Here is a 21425-nt window from a genome sequence, read left to right on the forward strand (position 1 = left end):
ATTATGATAATAATAAGGGTGCTTGTGCAGTGACGCACGTGTATTTTAAATATTATTTTCAAGTTAAATTAAATCTTGGGTTTGTATTACCGTACCCATAGATTCAGAAAAGTTGTCAAAAATCAAATAAATGTTACCAAAGGCAAGATAAGTTATTGTTCTACCTATCTGGAAAAGTTTTTAGTGGTTTTACTCACTTTAAAACGTGTAATCGCTTCGAAAATCATACAATGTTTATCAATATATTTTAAAAAGAAAAATGTCAGCATGTTTGGTAGGAAAGTAATTTATCTTGCCTTTGATAACATTTATTTGTTATATATTTGTTTTTTGACAACTTTTTCAAATCTATGTGTACAGTAATACAAGCCTGTCATGTAAATTATTTACAGTTAAAATGCTATAAAAAAACAAGAACTTGAAGTTTTAAATATATTTCAAAGAAATAAATTACGCCCGGTGCTGAATTATATTGAAAATTCACAGATCGTAAAAAAAAAAAAAAAAAAAAAAAACGAAACAAAACAAAAAAACTGCCGTGAAAAATGCTAACTTGAAAATATTTTGAAATACTCGGTGAAAAGTTGTATTTATTATTAAAAGAACAGACTGAAAAAAAAAATATAAAAATTGTTTGTTTTGTAGTAAAAAAAATAAAAATAAAATGAAATATTCGACTTTCTCCGTAAAAATAAAATTTCAAACACGAGTTCACTTACGATATTTTGATTAAAATTATCCCAAATGTGCAATTATAATAATTATTTTCCGAATGGAGAATTTTTCTTTTTCTTTAGAACATACATGGACATCGGTAACACATATTGGTAGCCATATTTTTTTATGCCTGTTAGCCTGACCACGTGGTTGAATACCGAAAGCTGTATATACCTACAACTTAATTCGGAAGTGACGTTACACTATCATGTGCATCGGCCTTCTTCTTACTCTCGGTAGCCACAACTATAGTCCCTGGACCATTGGCACTAATAACACCCCACACCAAAACTGAACCCTCACCACCTTACAATGTTGAAACTGCACTTAGGATTAAATTCTTTGTCCTTCTTTCGACGGACGTACTGCCTACCATTACTGCCTAGCCTATTGATGAAATCCAATTAAAAAGTTTTCCACATATCTGAATACCCTGTATACCAAATTTCAAGTCTGTACATCGAAAATTCTTTAAGTATATAGGTTGAGAAGTGTCCTCACACACACACACACATGCACACACACACATGCACACACACGCACACACACACACAAGGGAGTGTTTTGAAAGTAATGCCTCCAATTTTTTTATTCCACCCCAATGGATCAGAGAGAATTGCAAATTGCATTGTTATGATGACTTAAGTTATGCATTCATAATGTGAAAGTTTCATTTCTATTGCAGATATTGACATGAAAGCAACCCGTCATGGACATGCACCAGAAGCAGAGATAAGTCAATGAATTCCTGGCCCAATTGCACTGAGAATGGTGGTGACTATGTAGAAAAAATAAATTCTGAAGCACAAAAGATCTTCCTAGCTCATCAATTTTTGAGTTTAAAGAAATAGGAAGCTTTACTTTTCAAATGACCCTCGTGTGTGTGTATATGTACACATTATATATATATATATATATATATATATATATATATATGTGTGTGTGTGTGTGAGAGAGAGAGACAGAAAGGGGGATGCAGTCACATTAATTTAGTTTAATTAATAAGCTGAAAAAAATAAACATACACACACAGCGACATTGCCCGATCATATTTAAATATGATATTTTAACTGTTGCAGATTTTGTGTTTATCATTATAAAGTCAATTCTCTATTGATTATTATATTGTACCTAACATATAGTAGTGATTTCAACATAAAAAAAATGACTAGGGTGCCATCAGCTAAAATCGAAACCAAAACATAACTCTCTAGCCTTTGTCGTTACCATTTGAGCAATCATCAGATGGATAAGAAATAGTTCAAAATAAAATTTTAACGTATATATATATTTGCACATGCATACAAATAACATGTTTAGTTGACTTATGCCTGCCAATTTCCAACATTTATTCAATTTTGACCTCTTAACAGCTATTTTTACCGGCAAAAAAAAAAAAATTAAAAAAATAAAATAAAACTGTCCACAAAAAAAATGAAAATAATTTTTTTTGTTTTTAAATTTTTTTTTATTACATTTTCACCCCAAACAAGGCACATTGCCACTTTGGTGTAGGGGGCTACTATCAGGGGAAACATCTACTGGGGTACTATGTAGGGATTAGGGCAGCGAGATGTTGATTCACGTTGCACTTGAACTTATGCATGTCAGTACAGCTGGGGAAGCAGTGACCTGGAATGGAATTCCAAAGTCTAGCAGTTCTGGGGAAGAAACTACTGGAATAGAAAGATCTTTTACATCTAGGGATCTCTACAGTGTGGGGGTGGGATTTTGCAGCTTGTCGGGTCTGTCGAGGGTGTTCACGTCGTGGGGGCACAAGTGCTTGCAGTTCTTCAGAGCATTCACCATTATAATACTTGTAGAACAGGCAGAGGGATGCAACGTTTTGACGATGGGACAGAGGCTGAAGCTTAGATGCCAGTTTAGGGCCTATCAGATTTGCGACTCTCTTTTGAACCCTGTCAAGGAGCGAGAGACTAGTAGCCGATGCACCAGTCCAAATATGACAGCAATACTCCATACATGGGCGAATAGTGGCCTTATAGAGGTACAGGATACTTTCGGGTGTTAGAAGTTTTCTAGCACGGTAGAGAGAGCCCACCTTCCTCGCAGCGGCCCTGGCAATGCCCTCGATGTAATTGTTCCAACTCATGTTTCCTGTGAACGTTAGGCCAAGGAGCTTGAGAGACGTACTCTCAGATAAAGAGTCGTTGGCCATTGCTATAGGTGGTAGAGAAGGTTTCTTGTAATTATTGAATGAAACCAGTTTTGTCTTGGCGGCATTTGACCCCCCCCCATCCTCTCGTGCTGTTCTGCGACCTTGCGTCTCAGAGATGCACTTTGAAAAAAAAAAAAAAAAATAGAGACAGACAGACATACAGAGATAGTGAGTTTTATAGATCAGATTACATTCACTTCCTGATAAGAATATCAAACCCATTTCACGCCTCCTCACTCGACTACAGATAAGGATAAAATATCAGTGCTTTGAATAGTTTTAAATAGTTGTGCAAGAGTTGACTGTCAGTATTGAATGACCCACACTAGTGTTGATATGCCATAAAACAAGCAAACATCACCTAACTAAAAATTCATGCACAATCATGAGAAATCAGAAGAAAAAATTAACTAGAAAAAAAAATTTTAAAAAATACCCCCCCCCCCCCAAAAAAAAAGTCGATTCTGTTGAAAAGTATATCTTGGAATGTACGCACACACACACACGCATTTTATTTTATATAACGATAATTATTTTACATATTTAACACATGTACATTGTATAAATTTATTTATACAATCAGTATTGTCTACATATGTGCACATATGTTTCAGCTGTGATTTCTTTTAAAGTACAACAGCATCATCAAGCCACTGTTTTCATCTGGTTTCAAGGCATTTGAAAACCGTTGAGACTAGTGGCTTTTCGAAACAAATCACAACTGAAACATGTATGCACATATGTAGCCAATAATGATTGTATAAAAAAAATAAAAATCATACTTTAATATTACGTTACTTGTTATTGAACACTATTTTATAAACACCGGAGTTTCATTTGATTAACATGTAGGAAACCACAGCAATATATATATATATATATATATATATATATATATATATATATATATATATATATATATATATATATATATAAAAATTTTATATGCAAAATCTGATCCCTCATTTTGCTAATTCCTACCCTCTGATGAGAAGGAAAGTATTTCTTCGAAACTCCACGGATTAAGGACTATCCACTTATTAAGTGTTTCCTTTTCAGATTAAATATGTTTTTAACTCTTTTTCAAAGTGTTTTTTAACATGTTTTATTAACTATTTGCTCACACACATATATATATATATATATATATATATATATAAATAAATAAAGGCTTCCTTCAGTCTTGACAAACTAAGGATACCCACGGTAAGGGTGCCTGCGCATGAAATTTTTGTGACCATAGTTGCGCAATAACCAACCCCACCTCTTCTGAGTCGACATTATTAAATACCAGTGGCAAACGGAGGTTCAAGACGACTGGAAACAATGCCGAGATAAGCGGAAAGCACATACAGCGCCTAGAATTCGCAAATGGTTGCCCATCAAGTACTAGCCAGGCTCAACGTTGCTCAACTTCAATGATCTGATGGGAACCGGTGTGTCAACGTGATTGTGCTGTATATAAAAATATACTATACATACATATATATATATATATATATATATATATATATATATATATATATATATATATATATATATATATAACAATAATGTAATAATTGTTATAATACAGTCTAAACGGATATTGAGCATTTTATGTTTGCAATATTGGTATTCTTGGATAACATCTGTCCTGATTATGAAGTTCATTTTTCTTATTGTTGATATACTGATAGGCAGGCGCACACACACACACTCGTATATTTATACACACATTCGTATGTTTATACACACACACACTCGTATATTTATACACACATTTGTATGTTTATACACACACACACACTCGTATATTTAGAGACTCACATATTCGTATATTCACACACACACACGTATATTTACACACATTCGTATGTTCACACACACACACATTCGTATAGTTACAAGTTACACACACACCTACACATGCATTTACAAACACACACACGTCTATACATACATTTACACGCATAAAGATCTTTAAATATTTTTGCGCGCGCGCGCATTTATAGATATATTTGTTCGTATATTCACACACACACACACACACACACACACACACACACACAAATATCGATAAGTCATAACAAAGAGGGGGATTTATACACAGCTGGGATGAGAGTCAAAACAAACAACAACAAAAAGATGAGGATAAAGAACAAATACTTATAGTTACGGTTGCTAGGATCCTGGAAGATTTGACATGAAACGTAAGGGAGGGAGGTTACTGTATCCGTAGAAGGCTGAAATGGTCTATGTATACTCCCTTTGTTGATGATGATGATGGTGGTGGTTCGGTCGAACAGTCATCATCATCACAGTCATCATGATGTCCCTTACGAGTGCTACAAGGTGAACATTTCCATGTAATCAGTTGACACGAATGGATAAAGTAGAAGAGAAGGAAAGGGGGGAAGGAGGAGGAGGGTGAGAGAGGGGGAGGGGGGTCGGTTGTTTCTAGTTGTAGCAGTAGTAGTCATGGGATTCCTTCATCATCATCATCTGTGTTTTCATCTTCTTTTCCTGCTTGATACCAACATGCTTAGTTTCCCATCAAGATGTCTTCTTCGTATTGATCGATACGTATGTACCGCCGCTACTATAAGAAAGGCAAGGAGGAAGGAAGAGGCAATAAAAGTTGGAAGAACAAAATATTTCAAAGAAAAAAAAAAAAAAAAAAGAAAAAAAAGAAAGAGAAGCCGCTTTTTGCAAATATTGCTTTTTGCAGACATCTTTAGACGTTTTAATATCGAGAAATTATTGCCGCCGCCGGCTATAATACGATTATTTACACAGACTTATGGAATCGGTAAGCCAAGCTGAAATCCCCCAATCGAGTCCGTTGCGTCCACTTTTGTGCACTGATACATTTCAGAAAAAAGGTATAATCAATCTAGAGTACAAGTTCCAAATTCAAACTAATCAAAAAAAAAAAAAAAAAAAAGGGGGGGGGGTCTTTTTCGAACGCGCACCTGTTACATTAAAGAACTACTATAATTGGGTTCTTACCAACCCAATTTAAGAAGAAAAAAAAATAGGTTATTCGAAATTTTAATCTATAGTTCTAAGGGAGATAACTCGTTATTTGGATTGACTATTGTTCTCATCTTGAGTTTAATTTTCACAATGTTTCGGTTGATGTAGCCTCCGACCTTCTTCAGGTGTATCTTGTCGAACTCGTGAATGTTTTCTGTCAAACTCCGGAATTTGGATGGAATTTCGAACGGAACCCTTTACGGAGCTAGCATGCTCTTGTTCCGTCAGCCATGACTGGATAGAGTTCCTAAATTATGTCACCCACACGGAGAATTGAACCTTCAATCTTCGGGGAAAAAAATCACTTTTACAATTGATTTTTCCAACTACTCTAACCACTTTTGGACAGTTCTAGTACGAATTTTTGGAGATTTAAACCTATTTTTATTTAGTTGTAAATATCACTATTTATTAGTAATTATTATTACTATACGTTGCTTTCTCTCTCTCTCTCTATATATATATATATATATATATATATATATATATATATATAGCTGAATGTCTGTGTGTGTGTCTGGTCACGAATAGGCTCCAATATGATTGACTATTATAGAAAACTGATCACATATAATGATAGAAGATGTATTGAGAGACAGGAATGGGTATGTTTGATCTGGAAGAACGGTGGTTCATTAAAATTGTGGGGTCTGTGTTCGTGCCTGGTCCCCAAAGTATGGAAATAAAAAATTTAAAAATGAAAATAAAGTTTACAAGGGTTTTTGATATAGATGTACATAAGAATACTTTGATAAGTGTTTTAACTTTAATAGGGATGGTATAATAAAATTGTGGGGCCTGCGTTCGCGCCTGGCCTCCATAGAATAAACATAGGCACAAACTTTAATAAAGACTTTTCATATCTATCTGCGTAAGTATACTTTGATGATTATGTTTCAGTTTGAAGAAATATGGTATAATAAAATTATGGGGTGTTCGTTCGTGCCTGACCTACATAGAATGGAAACATGTCAAAGTTTAACAAGGTTTTTTAAATATAGATCCACAGAATATTGTGATAAGTGTTTCAGTGTGAACAGGTATGGTATAATAAATTATGGGGTTTATCTATTTTATTTTTACTTTCATCATATCTTGCTTTGGTTTTGATACCCCCAAATTCAACCCAAATTTACAACCCTTCCTTTTCATAACCTATCATACTTTCATAAATCAGAGTCCATTTTCTGTAGGCTGTTTTTGAACCCAGTCAACGACGGGTACTTTTGCTAGTAATTATATATATATATATATATATATATATATATATATATATTACATCGCTAAAAATTGTAAAAAAGAAGGTTTTAAAGTACTTGACCAATTTATGTGATTTTTGGAATATGACATCCTCGTACACCATAAAGATTTTTCGGTGTTTATTCAGAATTATAAACAAAAATACAGAAAAATCTTTATGATGTACGTAGTTGTCACAAAACAAAGATGCCATATTCCAAAAATTATGTAAATCAATCATTTTTTTTTTTTTTTTTTTGCTGACAAAATCAAAATTTACGGTTTTAGCTATTTTACTACCAAATTGTATTGAGCATAAAGCTGATTTTAAACTCGACACTTCGAATTGAGTTGTCTCCTCTCATTTCATCGGATTTCATCAAGGCCGGTAAATATACGACTTGCTACATCGTAAAATTTGATTTTCTTGAATAAAAAAAAAAATTTATCGAATTACGTGATTTTTGGAATATGTCATCTTCGTTCTGTGACTGGTATGTACATCATACAGACTTTTCTGTATTTTCTTTACTCTGGATTTCTGCTCTAGAAAGTATTTCACTCCCGATGCAATCCTCTACCTGTACAAGAGTCAAACACGTCCCAAGATGGAGCAGGAGTACTGTTGCCACATCTGGAGTGGAGCTCCTTTCATGCCTTGAATCGTCTTAAAAATTTAGTGGGCAAGGATCTTTTTGCCCTCCTATTTCGCCTTTCTCACAAAAGAGACGTTGCGAGTCCGTCACTGCTCTATCGTTACTTTTAGAGTAGGTGCTCAGCTGAGATCCAATTCATGGTCCCTCCTTGTAAAACGTTCACAACAAATACCCGTCCAGCTACAACAACCGTCACCAACTTTTTTTTTTCCAAAGGAGTCACCACTTATCAAAGCCCGGAGGCCACTCGAGGATAATAGTTAATAATTGTACAGTAGTCAATGGGAAAATATTGTAGTAATCGTTAGTAGTGGAAATTTGGTAAATTGGATTACTTAAGTGGAACGGCTCATCAAGAATTTGTTTACGTTGAACTTGAAGACGACCATATCGTAGTCAGCTGGAAAGCAGGGAAACAGAACAGAGTTGCACAGGCGTGCAGTTCTAAGAAAGAAACTTTGTTCATGGAATCTACGTTTAGGTTTAGGCACAGATAAAGAGTGCGGGAAATTATTGATAGTAGTTTCAGCTAGACGAGTGTTTTTGGTGAAAGTCAGGACCATAGATTGGAGCTCAGACAAGCACTCCCCTCACTCTTTATTATCAGTGCATAAAACTAAATGAAAATTCTATGAGCACAATTTTTTTCTAGAACTGTTTGTCTATAGAACACAATACTGTGGAGCTGCTTTTCAACTAACTATAGCATTGTCGTTTTCAAGTCTAATATAAATAAGTTCTTGTTGAGCCATCCTTTCAAATAATAATCTAGCTTTACCCAAGTTTCATCATTACTGATCATGTCTCACTATTCAATACATTAACCTGACCCTGTCGGTGGGGCATTAGAATAAACCGACTGCCCCTCTGCAGAGGGTAAAAGTCCCTTAATGGGGGTCCTGGATATGACCTTAAACTATATCCAGTGGTGAGGCCCCAGCTTGTGGGCTTTGGGGAGTGTGGAGCCTCCCTTTAATTACCATTGCTCCCAGGTCCACTCTGACCTGGAGTGGCAGTACCTGTTAGGGTCCCAACTATGGGTTAAATAGAAACCGACGTGAAAACAACAAATATATTCTATTAAAAAAATCTTTGGATTCGGCATTAAATAACCCGAAAAGGGTTGATACGCCGTAAAACAACCAACCAACCAACCAACACATTAACCCTTACCCTAAAGTGGCCTTCAGGCTTCGGATAAGCGGTGACCCCTCCCAATTAAGTTAGAAAACCTCTCCCCCACAGAAGAGACGTTGCGAGCCTGTCTTTGTTTTATCGTTATTTCCATAGCAAGTGCTCGTCCGAGCTCCAATCTCTGGTCCCCCCCCTAGCCAATCCTTCATGATAAACACCAGCCTAGCTAAAACCACTGTCAGTAATTTTCCCCACTCTTTATCTGTGCCTAAATCAAAACATAGATTCCATGAACAAAGCTTCTTTCTTAGAAGTGCACGCCTGTGGAATTCTCTTCCGTTTGCCTATTTCCCACCTGACTACAACTTGGACGTCTTCAAGTCCAACATAAACAAATTCCTGATTAATCGCCCCCTTAAGTAAGACACTGTATCAAATCTCTAATACCAACTATTACTACGATATTATCCCATTGATTATTGTACACAAAATAACCCTTATCCCCGAGTGGCTCACGGGCCTTGATAAGTGGTGATCACCATGTAAAAAAAAAAAATAAATAAATAAATAAAATAAGACAAGAAGATGCTTATGACGAGTGAAAAGCACTTGCGATTAACACAACACAAATTTTGTTTTTGTTCATAAATTAAAACGACAAATGACGTTAAAAAACGACCCTGGTGTCTAACTGTCCCGTGGGGAGGCGTTGTAAATAGGAACAGAATTATTTGGTTACAAATCAGAAAAAGTAATGAGTGACATTCGAATATCTAACAGACAAAATAACAGCATTATAAAGGTACTTTCATTTGCAGACTAGCAGGGAGACCCGGTGTTGCTCGGGATTGAATGAGGATCAATGAATGTTCCACACTTTCAAAACTTTTATTGTCATCGAATCGACCTTTTTTCAATCAAATTGATTGATTGCTTGCTCTAATCAGGGACCCACCATGGTGCACCTGAAAGAAGATTAACGTGTGTCCCCCACCCCACCCCGACTTAGTTCATGATATATTGTAGTCTACATTGCACTGTAGAGAACATGTCAATTTTATAAAATCATTTTTTATATAATGGCTTGAATTAAAGTTAAAAATTCCAAAGTCAAATATCCTGGTTCAATTGTGCACAAACAGAAACATTCATCTCGAACACGCCTCTATCTTATCAAAGACCCTATTGTTCATTTTATACGTCAGGCTCTTCAGTTTGTGTGGTGATAAAATTTCTCAAATGTAATGGTGATGTTATGTTGTATAAGGGTGTTAACTTGGAAAATTGGGCCATCCTTTTTTGAATCAGATGTTTTCGATTATCAATACTTATCAGAGAAATTTCGATACAAAACCTATTTAAGAACACTGCCAGACATAAAATACATTTGTGTGAAATTTCAAAACTCATTTTTTTTTTCCAATTATATTTCACCTTTTATTTATACCAATCCTTTAATTTATGAAGCTCAATGTAATTACAGAGCATATAACAAATAAATGGCAAAGGTCTATATTTCAAGTTCAAGATGTTGACCATCTTACAATTTATTCCTTGCATATACCTATTTGCCGATACATTACGTTGTTATACGGCATAATCACGTTGATACACCGGTTCCCATTGGATCACTGAAGTTAAACAATGTTGAACCTGGTCAATATTAAATGGGTGACTATTTAGGACTTCCAGGTGCTGTATGGGCTCTCCGCTTATCTCGGCATTGTTTCCAGTCATCCTGAACTTTTCCTTGCCACTGCAACAGTGCCGATTCAGGAGAGGTGTGGTTGGAAATTGCGCAACCCTTGCCTCACAATTACACGCACAACGTCCAAGGATGGAATACTGTTGCCATATATGGGCAGGAGCTGCTAAAAACAGCCTATCATGCCTTGACAGAGTACAAAATAAACTTCGTGGTTTAGTGGGGGATGCCCTTTTCTCTACCCTACAACCTCTCTCCCACAGAAGAGACGTTGCGAGCCTATCCTTGTTTTATCGTTATTTTCATGGCAGGTGCTCGTCTGGTCCCCCCTCGCCAATCTTTCACGAAAAACATCCGTCTAGCTGAATCCACTGTGAAAAATTTCCCCCTCTATATCTGTGCCTAAATCAAAACGCGGATTCCATGAACAAAGCTTCTTTCTTAGAACTGCACGCCTGTGGAACTGTTCCGTCTGCCTGCTTCCCACCGGACTACAACTTGGATGTCTTCAAGTCCAATGTTAACAAATTCCTAATGAACCGCCCCCCCCCTATTTAAACACTTCATCAAATCTCCACACTAACGTAATGTACTTGCAATAACCCTTATCCCTGAGTGGCTTCCGGGCCTTTATGAGTGGTGATCACAGTGTAAAAAAAAAAAAAAAAAAAAAACTGCCCCTACAGGGGGTATCCTTTGTCTTTCGAGACTGAATGGAGGCATTGCGGCATCGTTGAAATTGAATTCAACAACTGTAGTGGCAAATTTCATCAGCTCAACAAATGTTTTCAGAAATGGAAGGAAGCGATATCTGGCTACGATATAAAAAACCTCTACAGATATCCACAGTCTCTAGAATGAGGACACAAGTAAACTATGGCAGCACTTCAAAGGTCGTAAATGACCAAGTTCTTTGATTCTCCCTCCTCTTATTTTGAGTACGTCGTGCAATGGGGAAAGAGGTAGCTGGTTAATTTTAATGCATCTAAAACTAAGCTTCTATCTTTACATCATCAATTCCCTGGTCCCCATCTGGCATCGATTGAAATGAATGGCTCTCATCTTGGGGAGGCTCCACGTTTCGACAAGCTTCTGGGTCTAACTGATTAGAAATGGAACACGTATATCAAATCTCGTTGGAAAAATAGTGGAATCACTCTACCGCTCTATCTCTATGAGAGCCAAGTATTTCCAAGGATGGAGTACTGTTGCCACATCAAAGCAGGATACGCTGCTAGAAGAAGTTTAGCCTGCTTTGACCGAGTTCAAAGACTCCATAGCCTATTGGGGATGCCCTTTTCTCTTTCCTGCAACCTCTTTCCCACAGAAGAGACGTTGCGAGTCTGTCTCTTTATCGTTATTTTCATGGCAAATGCTCGTCTGAGCTCCAATCTACAGTCCCTCCTTGCCAAACTTTCATGAAAAACACTCGTCGAGTTGAAACCACTAACAATAACTTCCCCCACTCTTTACCTATGCCTAAACCTAAACGTAGATTCCATGAACAAAGTTTCTTTCTTAGAACTGCACGCTTGTGGAACTCTCTTACGTTTCCCTGTTTTCCAACTGACTACAATATGATCGTCTTCAAGTCCAATGTAAACAAGTTCTTGATGAGTCATCCCTTTAAGTAATCCAATTTACAAAATTTCGACTGTTAATAATTACTACGATATTGTCCCATTGATTATTGTACAATTATTAACCCTTAACCTCAAGTGGCCTCTGGGCCTTGATAAGTAGTGATTCCTTTGTAAAAAAAAAAAAAAATTAAAATTAAAAAAAAAGAATTTATTAATAACCTTAGATTTTGGAATAAATGTCACAAAATAAAACAAATCTTTAAAACAATATTTACTGTAATGTTTTAATACTAGTTGTAAAATATTTAAGATCCATTTTGCAACCTTATGCTGTGATGACCCTACCATAGATAAAATGGCCGTATAAACTTGGATCGATAGATCGTGAGGGTCTAATCTCACTAGATATGCTAGCAGGAAGTACACCATTTTTAATCCTCTTAACTAATTTCTTTTGGAATCTTTTTTATTACATTTTCACCCAAACAGAGCACGTTGCCACTTTGATGTAGGGGGCTACTCTCAGGGACATAAGCTACAGGGGTACTATATAGGGAGTTGGCCAGCAAGATGTCGGGTCACGTTACACTTGAACTTCTGCATGTCAGTATAGTTGGGGAAGCAGGGACCCGGAAGGGAATTCCAAAGTCTAGTGATTCTGGGGAAGAAACTACTGGAATAGAAGGCTCTCTGACATCTGGGGATCTCTACTGTGAAGGGGTGGGATTTAGCTGCTTGTCGGGTTTGTCGGGGGTATTTACGTCGAAGAGATTACAAGTGCTTGCAGTTCGTCAGAATTTGGTTTCTAAAGAGGTTGTTGAATCCTGAGTTGCGACAGGGCCCAATTTTACAAATTTCTCCGCGTCATTCAGTATGACAGAAATTTTGTCGACATAATCATGATGATTTAGTGCAACAACTGCTGAACCTTTATTCGGTTTAGTAATGATTAACGATGTGTTTTCTCGTAGAGTTTTAATAACTGCATAATGTTCTTTGCATAATTGCATAAGGCTCCATTGGCTCAATCCTGGAACCGATAATGGCAAATATTTTCATGGGTTTCCATGAAGAACAATTACTTTCTGGACCAATGAAACCATTAGCCTATTTTCGATATGTGGACGATACATTTTGTCTCTTCAATAACTAAACAGAGGCAAATGATTTTTTCTCCTTACTCAATAAAATGCATCCTATGTTAAAGTATATTTATAAAGGAGGGTGTAACTCGTCCATAGCATTCCTTGATGTATTGGTAACAAAAATACCATCTTTATACATATATATATATATATACTAGACTACCCGTGACCCGTTGGGTCAGTATGTTATATTAGCTATGGAATTCATGTATGAGCATGACGTAAAGAAAATAGTTTTTTTTTTTTTTTTTGACACAACAGAAACATTTCTATGAAAGTATATTAAAATGAAAAATCACGGACGGATCACTCAAACATGAAAAAAAATCCTCCCTATTCTTGTAAAGTTACCTATTTTTCCGAATAATCGCTCAAAAATCGAAAATTAAACATAATTTTCCTATGAATTCAACGCCGACGAAAGTCATTTAGATGGAAAAACGCACATGAACCTACCGATGAGAAATATAAGAATGAAAAACCCATATTGGAATCCTTCAACCAAGTTATAGAAACTTAAAATCTAAAAAAAAAAATAATAATTAATAAAACCTGAAGCAAAAAAATAAAACCTAAATAAATAAAATAAAACTAATATTGAAACAGATTAGTAAATGTGTTAAAAAATTCACCTTTCTCACAACTATTTTGTATCTAGAAATGTAAACAAAAAATAAAAAAAGGAAGGAAGGAAGGAAAAGGGACAGATAGAGAGTAGTAGTAGTCTTGGCTTTACTACAATTGTTCTTATGTTTGTCAACGGGTTAAAGTTGTTTAGTTGTAAGAAAATAGCGACAGTATAGTTGTAATAAAGAATAGTTGCAAAACACCCCCACTCTTTCCATGTTAAATAATAATTTTGAAATAATAACGTTAATATTTCAGTGCGCAGGTCAAAATCTGAAAAAGAAGCAATTTGTGTTTATTTGTTTACGTTGTTATGGGTTGATGTTTATGCGCACATACGCAACCGGATGTCGTAAACCGGAAAGTGGGTTATATCACTCGTTACAAGGTTATTTGAGTTTTATAATTATATATATATATATATATATATATATATATATATATATATATATATATACACCGCAAATCTACATTTACAGGATTGTATACATGCTGGGATTCATTTTGCTCTAAAAAAATGTAAGATCAATTTAATTTGGACCCTAACACATTGTGTTCTGATGATTTGTTCAAAATAAAAATTGAATGAAGAATTTAACATGATTACTGATATCCTATCCAAGAATGGGTACCCTCTTGATATGATTAGATCAGTTATGCAAAAAAAAAATAAATAAATAAATAACTGAGTTTTCTGAAACTAAAGTTAAAACAGTGACTAAATGTGCAAGATATCTTTGTTTACCGTAGTTAGGAACAGTAAGCGAGACATTTGCCAAACAAATCAGCTCAGCGGCTCAAAAATGTTATTTTGCTTCAAATGTGCATGTTGTATTCTCTACGAAAACCTTAATGCTATCCACTTGAAAAGATGTTCTACTCCTCCATAATAATAATGTAATTTACAATTTTAAGTGTGGTTATGGCATCAGTTATGTGGGTTGAACAATGTTGAGATTGGATGGGAGAATTAAACAGCACATACCTAGCAAAATAAGAAATGGGACATACTGAGCAATGGACATACTTGCCAATACATATGAGTCTTCAATAACTGGCCATCTCATTAAAAACCCACCATGTGCAGCGAACTTTAGCACAAACTCATTTTCAATTCTGAATCATGCTCACTCCACATTTTATCTAAAGATCTTGCAGACTATTCACGTTCGGTTAAAAGGCCTTCTCTCAGAGTAAACAGAGGGAATGTCTTTTAGGTTTGATTGTAATTAACCTCTAGGATCTTCGAAAATATAACATTGCTTTATTTTAATCGCTTCCATTTTTTTTGTTTTGTTTTTTCACCCATCAACAGAACGCAACGTAACTTTATTTTAATAATGTACATATTTTTTTATATTTTTTTAAATCCTTTGATACAGCTTTGAAAAAACGAGGGCGAAACTGGTCAGCTGACTCCACACTTTATTTTCCTTTCCTCTTCTTCCCTGCCTTTTTTTTTAAAACATGTTTTACGCGTTTGATTTTTAATCATGAATAATAAGTCTTCCCTTCATGATTGCAATATATTACGTTGGTGCAAAAATGTTTTTTTTAATATATATAGTTGAACATAAAAAAAAACGATATTATTTTTGCACAAACCTAATATATATATATATATATACACACACACATATATATATATATATATCATCATCGGCGGTCACTCGTGTCCGAGTAAGACTGTCCTCCGTTGTGGCTTCTGTGGGTCCTCAGGTGAGCATAAAGCCCAATCCTAGACCCAATTTTTCTTGTGCAATTTGGGCAGATAAAGGTAGCAGTGGTGGGGTGGGGTTGGGTGTGTCTGGTTGATAATCTGTCCTTTCTGTTCTGTGCATATACATATATATATATATATATATATATATATATATATATATATAAAAGGCTTCCTTCAATCTTGACAGACTATGGATACCCACTGTAAGGGTGCCTGCGCGTGAAATTTGTGTGCCAAGAGTTGCGCAATCTCCAACCACGCCTCTCCTGAGTCAACATTGTTGCATACCAGTGGCAAGTTGAGATATAAGACGACTGGAAACAATGCTGAGATAAGCGGAGAGCACATACAGCGCCTAGAATTCCCAAATGGTCACCCATCTAGTATTAGCCATGCTCAACGTTACTTAACTTCGGTGATCTGACGAGAACTGGTGTGTCAACGTGATTATGCCGATTATATATATATATATATATATATATATACACATATTATACTATATACCAGCATTTAATAAATCAACATAGCTGTCCCCCCTCTAATCTTAGAAATGTCTTCGTGGACAACACAAGGATTTTGCAACGAGAAAGTAATTGTAAAAAATTAAAAATACTTGAAGCATTATATATAAAAACCCAGCACCCATCTATAAATAGCATTAATTTTGAAATTAGCAATAATGTGCTGAAATGTTTAGCATAACCAGTATACGACTGGTTTCACTAACATTGCCTTTTATCATCCTAATTTTTAATCGAGTTTTTTATCACTCGTAAATGTATATCTTAATCGACTTTTCATTGACTCTTTTTATCATTCGTAACTATATATTTCACTTCTATTTTTAATATTTTATCTCCACCTGATGATGATTCAAGAAAGAATCGAAAGCGCTCGTGTGAACCATGGAACATTTGTAAATACCTTCCATCTTGAAGTTAAAAAAATCTTACGAAAGATCGACAAAATGAAAAAAAAGAATTATTAAGCAAGGTATCTGTTGTTTTTAATAATGTTTGCCTGAATATATGATGATTGCAACGTCTTGTCAGACGAGTGCCACTCCCTCAGACATTTAAAATTCATGAGCCCAAATGTCTGAGGGAGTATCTATACAAATATGATGTTACAGAGTCTTAGCTTTGTACGCCAGCTAAGTCTCTCTCGGTTCAAAATGTTGAGATCGAGCAACAAGCAAGAGCAAGATAGCCAGCAACAAATTAAACTGCAGACCAGCTTAATGCGGGTACTGGTCTTCCGCTTTATGGTTTTTTAAATCAGAGATTTGCTTCTCCTAGAAAGGTTGCCTTCACCACGGCTTACGGGAGCCCTCTCCACCCCAATACACACACACACAAATATACACGGTGCTAGTTGGCCGTTGACCCAGAAAAAGAGTTCATTCGCCCTTTCGAAGGTCTTGTTTTTAATCCTTCAGGGAGACTAGCCGCCCTCCTCACCAAACAAGTCTGGTGAGGGAACCAGTTTAGTCGCCGGTGATCCGACCATGAGGCAGGTAGTACTGGGTTACATGGTACCAGTAGCATATGACATGACCTGACATATATACATACACACATACCCTCTTTTTCATAGTTGTTAAGTTGTTTGTAGTTCAAATCGAGTAACTAGCAGAATAGTCATCCCCACACTGATGATTCCTGAAAAAAGATGAAACCTTCATATGTGAATAATAATAAAAAAAATACTATAATTTTATATTACTAACAGGCCACTCAGCGTGTTCTGGTCATAAAATATGTTTAAATACGATATTTTAATTTATACAGATTTTGTATTTATTATTATAGAACTAATGCTCCATTGATTATTATATTGTACCCAATATATTGTAGTTATTTCCAAAGTAAAAAAGAAAAAAAAAAAGAAAAAAAATGACTTGGGTACCATTAGCAAGAATTGAAACCCAAACATAACACTCCAGCCTTGTTCGTTACTGTCTGAGCCACCAGCAGATGGATATCAAATATCTATTTCAATTTTTTTAAAATTTCACACGAATATACTTGATGTGTCTGGAAGTATTCTTGTGTAAATTTTGTATTGTACTGTGTATTGGAATGCGTCTGATAAGTATTGATAATAAAAATCCAATTAAAGAAGGAAGTCCAATTTGGGCCAAAGTTAACCCTTTTATACAACCTAACAATCCACTTTTGTGGGTGATCTATACATTTTAATTTTTTTGTTTGTAGCTTAAAACCAATAAATATTTACCATTTTATCTTTAGTAGCAGTAATGAAAAATTAAGCTTTAAACAAAAAACAAACCAAATAATAAACAATTACAAGAATCGTTTTTGCCATCACAAAGTAGGCACAATTTTTACCGATACCTTACAAAGCTTCGATTTTCTTGATTCCCGATTTCAATCAATTGTCCCAACAATAGTAAGTACTCAAATGAGTTCAAGTCTCTAGAAGTGTAAGCCATTTTGAGTTTCAGAACAGTTTCAGATGGTTCATTGTTACACACAAGTCCTGGTAGGTGACTTGTTTGTAGTAGACAGTTCCACAGAACAAAATATTCTTACCGTGTCGAAACCCGGGAAGGAACATGTGAAATTGCTCCAGAAAAGGTTTAATATTTATGAAGCAATTCTGGTTCCTGATTGGTTTGTAGCAGAACGTGAATTAATTTGATTCGTCAGTTCTTAGCAGCATCGTTAATAAATAGAATCGTCCGACTGTGTGGGATCATACCCCATTATAGCTCCAAAATATTGGTTCCTCTTGTGAAATATTCGCAGCAAACATTTGTCTATCCACAACCACTGTAAAGATTTTTTTCTTCCTTCCTCAGGGTATGTAGAGCTAAGCAGAACTTCCATGGGCAGAGTTTCTTTCGGAGAACTGTCCGTCTGTGGAATGCATGCAATACCACCAAGCTGCTATTCAGCCAACTATAGCATGGTCGTTTTCAAGTCCAATGTAAACAAATTCCTGTTAAGCAATCAAATTCTGCCCAGATCTAATCCATCATCTTTAATTCTTGTGGCATAACAGATATAGTGCTAGGTAAAATGCAATTATAAGTGGCAGTGTTCTGGAGGTTGAAGGTTCGATCCTCAGTGTGGGTGATGCTAAGAATACAATTGGGATTTACTTAAGACTGGCGGAACATAAGCATGCTATGCTCATGAATTAAATAAAAGATTCCGTTTAAAATTCTGTGCAGATTCCAGAGTTTGACACAATACACCCAAAGAAGGTTGGAGGTTACATCGGTCAAAATGTTGTGTGAATAACACTCAAGATGAGAGCAATAGTCCGAATAATTCAAATCATCAATCCTCATCTCAAAAATTCTGAAACAATTCACTGAATGTTTATCGCCCACCCATAACTTCAGTTGTGTAAGCTTTTTTCAAGTTTTACACTGATATTTTACATGTATTAACAGAATGTCGTTTCATTTTTTTTACATTTTTACTTCAGTTTACTCCCGGATAATGACGGTGGTCAAGTGGTTAATGACAGACTGACAACTTGGATGTTTGGAGTTCAAATCCAGTTCGTTCCACAGAAAAATCACTTTCACTTAAAATGTTGACAACCTTTTTGTGGTCTCTCCACAAGTACCTGATGTCTTTCTAAAAAGAATTCTGACCCAAAAAATATCAGGGAAACCAATGCCAACAGGAGGATCTTTGGATTCATATGATGATGACAATGATGATGATGAATTTACTTCTCGCAAAGCATATTGCCACCAAGACGCAAGAACTATTGTAAATTATGATGTTCTTATAAATCTGGCCCCTTAGTGGGGAGTTGTGTAACAAGATGTTTGTTTGCTTTACATTTAAATTTATGCAGTCAAAGAGCAGGGAGGGAATTCCAAAAATAAACAGTTTGAGGAAATAAGCTATTAGACAGAAAAGCGGACAGAAGATATCTCACTGCTGATGCAATTCTCTACCTATATGAAAGTCAAGTACGTCCAAGGATGAAATACTGCTGCCACATCTGGGCATGAGCTGCTAAAAACAACCTATCCTGCCTTGACAGAGTACAAAATAGACTTTGTGGCTTAGTGGGGGATGCCCTTTTCTCTTCCCTGCAACCTCTCTCCCACAGAAGAGATGTTGCGAGCCTGTCTTTGTTTTATCGTTACTTCCATGGCAAGTGCTCGTCTGAGCTCCAATCTCTGGTCCCCCCTCGCCAATCTTTCAATAAAAACACCAGTCTAGCTGAATCCACTGTGAAAAATTTCCCCCACTCTTTATCTGTGCCTAAATCAAAACGTGGATTCCATGAACAAAGCTTCTTTTTCATGATGAACAACCCTCTTAAGTAAGACACTTTATCAAATCTCCAATACTAACGATTACTACAATACTATCCCATTGATTACCATACACGCAATAACCCTTATCTCCGAGTGGCTTCCGGGCCTTGATAAGTGTTTTTTTTTTCTTTTTTTTTTTTTTTACATAGGCATAACCACTTATCAAGGCCAAGAGTAATGGTGATTACCATGTATAAAAAAAAAAAAAAAAAACACTTTGGCATTTGCAAATCTCTATAGTGCAGGGGTGGAATTTTGCTGCTTGTCAAAATTTTGTCATGGGTATTTATGTTGACGGGGCACAAGTGCTGGAAGTTCGTTAGAACACATTCCAGTGAAATACTTGTAAAACAAGCAATTATTGACCCCACGATATGATTGCGAAACGGATTTCGCCATTGGATATTTCATATAATTTTACTAAAGAAAAGTTTCATTTGATCTCGGTGTAGGACTTTGTCCTCAACTTGCATCGGGCGTCGGACAGACAAAAACACCAAATACATATAAATCATCACCTATAATATACCAAATAAGATAGCTAACATTACGTCTACCAACCACTCTAATACGAACGTCCTTCAATTTTCCTTCGACGCGTACTATCTACTAGCATTCGTTATTATTTGTTTAAGCCTCATTTAGCTCATTTTCCACTTTTTTTTAAATTGCTATCTCCGGTGAGAGCAGACACGAGCAGACGGAAGTAGGTGTTTTGTGTCCATCACTAGAAGCTTGCTTTACGGGGCCAACCTGAAGTCTTTCTATCTGGTTGCGTTTTCATCAAAGTTCTCTTCTCTTAGATGAACTGCAATCACCACAGCTGAGGAGGAAGTTTTACTCTCTGTAATGTGATCAAACATCTTGCTACTCAACTCTCCACAATCCCCTGTTAGAAATGATCCATAATAGTAGCCCCTTACGTCCAAGTGACAATACGCCTTGTTTGGGGTGAATAAGTAAAAAATCATATTAGAAACATATGTAAATATATATCCTCAACTATAGAAGCACCTCGATAAAAAAATCATATTAGAAACCTATGCAAATATATATCCTCAACTATAGAAGCACCTCAATAAAAAAAAAATCATATTAGAAACCTATGCAAATATATATCCTCAACTATAGAAGCACCTCAATAAAAAAAAAATCATATTAGAAACCTATGCAAATATATATCCTCAACTATAGAAGCACCTCAATAAAAAAATCATATTAGAAACATATGTAAATATATATCCTCAACTATAGAAGCACCTCAATAAAAACAAATCATATTAGAAACATATGCAAATATATATCCTCAACTATAGAAGCACCTCAATAAAAAACAAATCATATTAGAAACCTATGCAAATATATATCCTCAACTATAGAAGCACCT

The 21425-nt window shown here is 35.6% G+C and overlaps 1 protein-coding gene across 2 annotated transcripts in view; it reads right to left on the minus strand.

Annotated features, from left to right (window-relative positions):
* LOC145246158 (sodium- and chloride-dependent GABA transporter ine-like) overlaps nucleotides 1–21425 on the minus strand; it is a 463838-nt gene that overhangs the window by 160316 nt on the left and 282097 nt on the right. Inside the window, exon 1 of one of the 2 annotated variants that reach the window (XM_080108027.1) lies at nucleotides 5055–5453. The exons of the other annotated variant lie outside the window; for it this stretch is intronic. The gene's annotated coding sequence lies outside the window, so the exon portion shown is untranslated. Of the gene's footprint in view, nucleotides 1–5054; nucleotides 5454–21425 lie in introns of those variants that run through there. 2 annotated transcript variants of the gene reach the window in all.

Source organism: Euprymna scolopes, chromosome 23, assembly GCF_053919585.1.
Source record: "Euprymna scolopes isolate OS-2025 chromosome 23, ASM5391958v1, whole genome shotgun sequence".
In the NCBI taxonomy this organism is placed as follows: domain Eukaryota; kingdom Metazoa; phylum Mollusca; class Cephalopoda; order Sepiida; family Sepiolidae; genus Euprymna; species Euprymna scolopes.